Consider the following 8,623-nt stretch of genomic DNA (forward strand, 5'->3'; position numbering starts at 1 on the left):
ATGGTCTTGGAATTCTTCTGGAAAGCCATTTGAATGTTCATGTAATGGTTTATTTGGATTTTTCTAATCTATTCTATTGCTCTATATGCCTGTCTCTATGCCAGTGCCACACTGTTTTTATTATTATAGCTTTACAGTAAGTTTTAAAACCAGGACATATAAGACAACCACCTTTGTTTTACATTTTAAGGATATTTTAGCTATGGGGGTCCCTTGAGATTCCATATTAATGTTTTAAACTTTTTCCACATCTGTGAAAAGTCTAATTTTATGTGATTTTTCCACTCCTGAAAAAAGGGATTGTGTAAAATCTGTACTGACTTAGATATTATTGATAGCTTAAGAAAATTGTTTCCCAATTTATGGTTTTGTGATGTCATTCAGAACAAATAGCTTATAGATGAAGACATTTACTCTAAGGAACTGGCTTCTTATGATTGTGGAAATTGGCAAGTACAATATCTACTGAGTCAATATCCTATTTTGAATCCAGAGGCCAGAAACTTCTCTCATCCAAGAAGAGTCAGTGTCCCAGTTCAGATCCATAGGCTGGAAGCTGCTATAGAATAAGTAAGAACTGATGTGCCAGCATGCAGACTTTCAGACAGATAGGGCTAATATTTCAGTTTGAAGGCTCTTTGGCTAGAAAATTCCCTCACACTCAGAGGATGTGAGGCTTTTGCTATTTTCAGACATTCAATTGGTTAGATCAATAGGATGAGGAGCACTCACAGTAGAAAAGACAATCTTCTTTACTCAGTCTACTTATTCAGATGTTATTGTCCATCCTAAAAAACCTCACAGACAGAGCCCAAAACAATATGTATCACCCTAAGCCATATTCAGTCTCCAAAAGAAGACAATCCTAAGGTCATAATTCAGCCTAACATGACACAACTCTCCCATTTACAAGTGAAATTGCAAACATCTTTCTCAAGAAGCAGAGGCAATAAACTTGGGAGGTAAAGTCATTGATATCATGTAATTTAAATTTTGTGATGAAAATTAATAATATTATAATACTGTGATAAAAAGTCAACATATTTTGTGTTACATGATAAAGTAATAAGATCAAGAAGAAAACAAACATATGCATATAACATGTATAAATGTATATATGTACAATATACACATACCAGTATATTCATAAATAGAGAGGATATCCAATTACTATTGTCATTTCTGTAACTGGTTACGTGGTTGTAGCTGCTTTTTATAAATAATTTCTTCTGTTACTAATTTTATATTCCTTTTGCCTTCACAGAAGTCTAGGCTGTCCATAAGTCTTTACCTGGTGGGGATACATAGACTTTTCCAAAAAGTCTAGGGCATTAGCAGTTCTGACTGAATTGGGTTGTTGTCGTTTTCTACTGATCTTAATCTTCAGTTGTGGTAATGCTAAAAGAGGCCGTTTGGGAGCTACTTTATTCCAACTACATTGTTTCCTATCTCCCCTGAGAAACAGTGGTGAACACTCCCCTTAATAGTCAGGATCAACACCCAAATATCATAGTAACTTATTTACTTGCCTGTTGATTCAGAGGCATGTACATCCCAAAGAGGTCAGGTAGGGGTATTAACCCTCTGTTCAATAGAATCTTATTGAAGAAGCTTGGCAGAAGTATTTATCCCCTTGGGACTAAGACCTCCAGGCAAGCAGAGCATACATTAATGGGAACAGGAAGCAGAAATTTTGCTAAGAGATTATTAAAGTTAGTGGTGAATGACATCACTCCCACTTTGACCCTCTCTGAGGTGGGACACAAATATTTTCATGTCTTTTTGCCCTTTAAGACAACCAGGTAAATATATCTCTTATTCAAATTTTATTTCCACCAATTATTCCAACCATATTACTTCCAAGTTCCTGATCCAATCAAAACATTGGTCAAAACTGTGAAACATGGTATATTGCATATCTGGGCATTTCTGCCTCCAAGAAAAGTGAATCAATAGATGAACTCCTGCAAGTTTTACCCCTTGGAAGAATTTTCATCATGACTGACCTTTAGGAATTTTGCAGAATGGGGCTGAGGTGCTGTAGCTCTCCACCTTCAGGTTATGCCTGCTTATCATTGTGGAACTATCTGTTTACAAGTCCCGAGGATTTTCTTCCTCTGTCAACTTATCATAGTCAACTCCAGATGAATACATAGGTGTGGGCAGGGAGCAGGAAAGCAGTGTAACTGGGTTGGAGGCCATGAGCATTTCTGTCTCTTATCCATGTAACTTTGCCTTCAAGTGCTACTTGGGCCATATCACTTATGTAAAACATAATGAAGTATGGCTGTGCACACCCAGATTAATGGCTTTGAGGGGTCAGATAGCACCAAGTTCATGATGGGAAGCTCAGATTGCATAGTTACTTGGGGGCCCATGGTGAAGCATTCAGTTTCTCCTAAGGCCCAGAGCAGGCCAAGAGCTCTTTCAAAAAAGGAGAGTAGTTATCTTCTGAGGATGACAAGACTCTGCTCTAAAATGCTAAGGGTCTGGTCTGCAGTTCACATGTGGAGGCCTTCCAAAGCCTCCAACATCCCTCTCTGCCACTGACACATCAAGCACTGTGGATCTATTGTATCATTTCTCCCATGTGGCAAAGAAGCTTGCATGATAACCTGGATCTTTTGCAGAGACATTTCTTTTTTCTGGGCACTGCTCAAAACTAGAATATTTTCAAATAGCATTAGGTCAGAGAAATACACCTAGATGAAAAATAGATTGACCCCAAAATCCAATTAGACCCAATGGAGCATTGTGTATCTTCTTTGGTTATAGGAGTGGACACATGGAATAAGCTCTTCTTCATCTTAAAAATGATAGATTTATATGCCCTATATCATGGGGCCCCAAGAGATTTCACTGAGTTTGGGTCTCCTAATTTTAGTTTAATGTATCCCACTCTCTGACATGTAAATGTCTTAAAAAATCTAGAGTAGTTGCCACTTCTTGATCAATAGGTCTAATTATTATAATGTCATTAATGTAATGGATCATGTGATATATTTTAGAATGAAAGACAATCAAAATACCTATGAAGTATAAATTACATTATGACATGGTACTGGCAATAGTTGATACACTTCTGGTGTAGGACAGTGGAGGCTTATTGACAGCTTTTCAAGCTGAAATCTAAATGCTTCCGGTTGTCCTTATTGATAACAAGATACAGAACAGACCTCTATCTACACATCAAGTAGCAGCAGATCTTAAATGACAAATCCATTATAACATTCTAATCCTGTATGCCTTTGCATCTCTTCTCTACATTAAGCCAAGACAGGTCTGGCATTTCTAAGTCACTCACCATGGTCCACTTTTGGATCAAGTGTTAGCCACCACCACACTGACTGCACCACCCAACACTCCCAGCTGCAACATTACAGGCAGAATCCCTTCATAGTGATCCTATATCAACAAATAGGTCTTATAAAAGTTTATTTTTATGATTATCATATGCTATTAATTTCTATTCTCATATATACCCTAGATTTCCATCTGTATAAATTAGAAAACTCAAGGAGTGTTTTAAACTTCTCGTGTATTACCCTTGGTACCTCACTTTAATTGCCTCCTGATACCTGTGTCTAGTTACAGAACTAGAAGCAAAGGGAGGTTGGGGTGAGTTATGAGGAGAATCAGCTTGGTTTTCCATGGCAACTGATGCAGAGGAGGCCATTAGTTTACTCAGTCACTGCAGGTTAATCTTGCAAACACAACATGAGGGGTCTAGTCTTCTGGGGGTAAAGAGACCTCTTCACTGACAAAGAGCCCTCATCTTCTCTGCTCCTTCTCAGGTTCCTCAATCATCCAGTGAACTAGAAATCTGGATTTCACTCATGACTCTTCTTTCTAAGTTTTCATCCTATATCAAATTCTTTTATTTATAACTCCTAAATATTTCTTAAATTATGCTCAATCTCTCCACTTTAGTTTGGGTTTCCCATAATGAAGAAAATAAGATGACATTATTATGAAATAATTTATTAAGAGAAAGGTAGAGAGAGCTGCTTAAATCTTTCTTCTTATAAAGTGAAATAGGGAGAAAAAATTATGTACTCCCAATTAGAGGTTGGCTTCATCCTGGAGCAATGGAAGCTATGAAATATGTATTGTACTTCAGTACTGGTTCTACCTCAAATCAAGGGGATCAACATTTTTATCCTTACTTTAATCATTCATTGGGTCCTCTTGGGCCCAGGGATGGTAGGCATAATCCCCAAGAGGGGTGGATTCAATTTTATTGCATTTGTCCAGAAAGATTGGAAGTGTGAGGTCTTAGCAGTCCAGGAACACTGCTAACACTGTTCTAGATGCACTGCCCCAGTGAAAAGAGATTTGACTTGGCACAGGTGTCCATGCCATTCTGCATTGTCACTGGCACCACGTGAGTCCAGTCCTCTATCATTTCACATTGTTGAAATAACCACAGTAACTCCCTTACTGCTCTTTCCTACTGTTGGTGTACTCTTTGATGTATTTTTAACACGGTATCTTAAGTTATCTCTCTAAAACTCAAATCTAATTTCATCATTTTCTACTTTAAAATTACTTCTGAAAATAAACTGAAATATATCTATATCTATATAGAGATAGATATTTATATATCTATACACACATAACTGAATCACTTTGCTATGTACCTGAAACTCAGGCAATATTAAAAATCAACTATATTTCTTTTGTTTTTTAATTTTTATTTATTTATTTATTTTACTTTTTAGGGCTCCACCCATGGCATATGGAGCTTCCCAGGCTAGGGGTTCTGTTGGAGCTACAACCTCTGGCCTATACCACAGCCACAGCAAAGCAGTATCAGAGCATCCCCTGTGACCTACAATACACCTCTTGACAATCCCAGATCCTTAACACTGAGGGAGGCCACGGATTGGACCCAAAACCTCACAGTTGCTAGCTGGATAATTTTTTTAAGATCTTTCAATATTTCCCCACAGCACTTAGCTTTAAGATGTTCCTATTCTCTGAAACTTCATATATTGTTATTTACCCTTTAGAATCTAAGTGTCTGGCATGGACAGCATGTTGCCTGGCACTGAGATGGCATTAAGTAAATAATTATGGAATGGATATTGGATTTAACAACCATAGCTATGTCAACTTCATGGGTATTCTGTGTACATATTTCACTTTCTATTCTTCATTATATATTCCCTATCTGAGAACACTCTTCTTCCAACTGATGCCTATTCACTCTGCTGACTATTTTCATCTTTTGAGTCCATTTTTGATATCTTTTCTCCCTGGAATCTTTTCCAAACCCCAAGATCTTTGCTGTGTGTCCCTCAAACATGCTTTCATAGTAAGTACCTTGTCCTTCTACTATCTCACTCTTTATAATACTGTGTTATAATTTCCTGCTCATTTTGGGAGCCTCTCAATGGACCTAAGCTCTGTAAAAACGTCATTCAGTTTTTTTCTTTATTCACTGCTGAATCCCCAATAACCATCGATGTGCTTGATACTTCCCCTAGGCTGAAAAAACAATCAGTTCAATGAATGAATGTTGGAAGAAACGAATAGAATATATTTATCCTTAGGTCAAAACAACTTCAGGATTGCAGCTACATATAAAAATGTAATTTCCATAATGAAATGTTACCAAAAAGGGACATGAGTGACAGAGAAATACACCAAAAAGTGTACGATGAAATCTTGCTAAGAATTGGGAAAACATAAAAATAAACTATTTGTTCATATGATAAAATGTTTATTTTCAATTTCTTTCTTATCCCTAGTTTAAGCAAGCATGAAAACAAATTGTAGGTTCTGAATGAGACATACCTAGAATACATCTTTGAGTCTGAAGGAAATAAAGATAGAAACATCTTCCTAGTTTCCACTTCTACACTTTTTCTTTATATTTGATGGAATTTATTCATCTTTCCTTATGCTCACATTTATCCATTCAGTATTTATCATAAACCAGATATTGTGCTACCTGAACAAAATATTGTTAGCAAGTAGGCAAGTACTTTGTGGAGTGTGACTTTTAATTTACCTTGCAAATTGAAATTCCTCTATGATATTGAAATATTATTTATTTGATATGCCATTGTTTTTTTGTTAAGTTATAAGCATAAGATGGTGACATGATTGATAGAAAATGGTTCTGATTGCAATAAGGAAATTTGGAATACAATATATGATAATGATAATAATATATAATAATAGACATTTATAACCATACATAAATATTGTGTGTAATTACATATAATACAAAATAATAAGAAATATATAAAATATATACTTATAGTTGTTCCCATTGTGGCTAAATGGGTTAAGCAAAAAGTGTTGTCTCTGTGAGGATGCAAGTTCCATCCAAGGCTTCACTTAGTTGTTTAAGGATCCAGCAATGCCCCAAGCTGTGGCTTAGGTCACAGATGCAGCTCAGATCTGGTGCTGCCCTGGCTGTGGCCTAGGCTTTCAGCTGCAGTCCCAGTTGCAGCCTTAACATTTTACCAAGGAATAGGTGTGTGTGTGTACACACATATACATGTCATATATATATATATATGTACATTTCTGTATATATATCAACACAATCCCTCTCTCAATAAATGGTGAGTAGCAAAATTAAGCTACCTTTCTATTATCATTGCCTGGCTTTATGTCACAGCAATCAAGAACATGGCCTGAGAGATCAGCTTAATGCAGAGTACTGGTTCTTCAGCATTTCTGTTTTGGAGCTTTTCCCTCTTTCTATGTTTCCTCACCTGTAAGATGAGGATAATCACAGTGCCTATTTCCTTGGATTATTACAGAGATTACCTGCTCAGTATCAGTGTATTTTTATTTCTTTGATTGTTTTTTGTGAGAATGATTTTATTAACCCATATAGATTTATGAAAAGAAGAAAACTAAGCCCCGATTTGGTAGATTTTTCCAAATGTTCAGAGTGTATTCCAGATGAGGTTTGTTTCCATTTTTGCACCTATGTCTGCACCATCCTTGAAGACTCTTTGATTTGTATTTTTTTTCTTTATCTCATAGTTATTTTTTTGGTGGTCTTCATGCACTTTTTATTTATCACCTGAAACAGCTTTTCTGCTATACAAATTCTTAATGGCATTTTTCATCTGGGCATATCTCAGGGTATAGATTAAGGGATTTAACATCAGAGTTATCATAGTGTAGAATACAGTAATTGCCTTGTCCATAGGTAAATTAGCTGCAGGTCTCAGGTACAGAAACATGCAGGGCACAAGGAATAGGATGACAACTCCGATGTGGGAAACACAAGTGGAGAGGGCCATGTGCCTTGCCTCCAACCTGTGGGTCCTTAGGGAGAGCAAGATGACCACATAGGGGCCAATCAAGAGGATAAAGTTTAACAGACATAGGAAACCACTGTTGAGATCAACTAAGAGTCCTAGAGTGATGGTATCAGTGCAGGCAAGATTGAGCAAGAATTCAGATCACACATAAAGTGATCGATGATGTTTGGACCACAGAAGGGTAATCTGAAGATGAGGAGAATCTCTATCATTGAATGAAGAAAACCCCCAACCCACACAACTCCCACTAGCAGCCTACACATGTGCCGGTTCATGATGGTTGTATAGTGCAGGGGCTTGCAGATGGCCACATAGCAGTCATAGGCCATCACAGAAAGCAGTATGGCATCAGCACCTCCAAATAAATGTTTGCCAAAGACTTCTGTCATGCATTGATTGAATGGATTGGTTTTCTTTTCATGGAGTGAATCTACAATCAGTTTAGGAGTACTGACCCTGGAATAGCAAGCATCAATGAAAGAGAGATGAGCCAGAGAAAAGTACATGGGGGACTCCAGTAATGGACTGGCTGTGATGATGACAATGGTGAGCACATTTCCCACCCTAGAAACAATGTAGATGATCAAAAATACAACAAATATTATTTTCTGAGTCTTTGGATTCTGTGTGAGCCCCAGTGGAATGAACTCGGCCACATTGTTCTTATTCTCCATGTATCTCATGTTATGATTAATTACATTACCTAAAAAAGTCACTTTTTATTAGCTCAACCTTGAATTCATTAGGTCTCCCCATGTAATAAATAATAAATGCCTCGATTCTATTGAGTTATGAATTCTTTTGAGAATATATATAGGAAACAAGGGTCTGATCTCTTAGAGATGACTCAATCCTTTCCTTGGAGAAGACAATATTTAGTTACAGACATGAGATACTTAGTGAATGCAGAGGCAGGAAATGACCTTACTATGTGAGATACTCAGAGCTTAAGATGAGGCAGTAAATCTCATGTGTTGTGTCAGCTAAGCCTGAAAAGAGTGGTAGAAAATGGTTTTAAGGGCTATGAATGCAAAGCTAAGGAGTTTTCCCATTATGCTTAGGAAATGGGAACCCTTGCAAGGTAACTGAGATTATGAGCAGAAGAATGAAGAGAGATTTGAGAATGAGGAAATCTTGGCTATAAGGCCAGTTAAGATCTTTATGTGGTGTTTATGAAGTGGATTAATTCTCAGGGGATGGAAGACAGAAATGCTAGTATGAGACAGTTTATAATATTTGTTGTAAAGTGTAACAGGGCTTTAGTGATGGGAAAGTAGTGAAAGGAAACAGGGGCTACTGTAATGAAATTGATAAACATGTTTCCTAAATTC

General features: G+C 37.0%; 1 pseudogene; it reads right to left on the reverse strand.

Moving 5' to 3' along the window:
* Positions 1-7,037: 7,037 nt before the first annotated feature.
* LOC125119261 (olfactory receptor 4C46-like) lies at positions 7,038-7,966 on the reverse strand (annotated as a pseudogene).
* Positions 7,967-8,623: the final 657 nt, after the last annotated feature.

This window comes from Phacochoerus africanus, unplaced genomic scaffold, assembly GCF_016906955.1.
Source record: "Phacochoerus africanus isolate WHEZ1 unplaced genomic scaffold, ROS_Pafr_v1 Scaffold_20, whole genome shotgun sequence".
NCBI lineage: Eukaryota > Metazoa > Chordata > Mammalia > Artiodactyla > Suidae > Phacochoerus > Phacochoerus africanus.